A 338-nucleotide genomic window follows, 5' to 3' on the forward strand; every position below is an offset into this window, starting at 1 on the left:
TAGGCCTCCGCAAAACCCACCATCCCCCCCACTCCCCCCCCCAGCCCCGCTCGAGTAATGCTGCCTTTTCCTCATCTCGAGACGTAATGGCAGCTCGTTGCATTATGGCAAGAACGGATGAGTATAATCTGGACGCCTTTCGGTTTTTGACGTCTCTGTGGCAAATGCGTTGACGTCAACCCGTGGGAAAACGACGTCCGTGTTTCTCTCTCTTGAGGTATTTTCTCCGATTCGTTTTTCATTCATTTTTTTTTATCATTCTTTCTCTCTTCATTTCGATTTTTAAAAATCTTTTTATTATTCTTTTTTTGGGGGGTAGGGTGGGGAGTTGTTATGCT

At 45.9% G+C, this 338-nt stretch overlaps 1 long non-coding RNA gene across 1 annotated transcript in view; it reads right to left on the reverse strand.

The window, feature by feature from the left end:
• Nucleotides 1–338, reverse strand: part of LOC119585238 — a 123,888-nt gene that overhangs the window by 85,684 nt on the left and 37,866 nt on the right. The gene's annotated exons all lie outside the window — the stretch shown is intronic.

Source organism: Penaeus monodon, chromosome 19, assembly GCF_015228065.2.
Source record: "Penaeus monodon isolate SGIC_2016 chromosome 19, NSTDA_Pmon_1, whole genome shotgun sequence".
In the NCBI taxonomy this organism is placed as follows: domain Eukaryota; kingdom Metazoa; phylum Arthropoda; class Malacostraca; order Decapoda; family Penaeidae; genus Penaeus; species Penaeus monodon.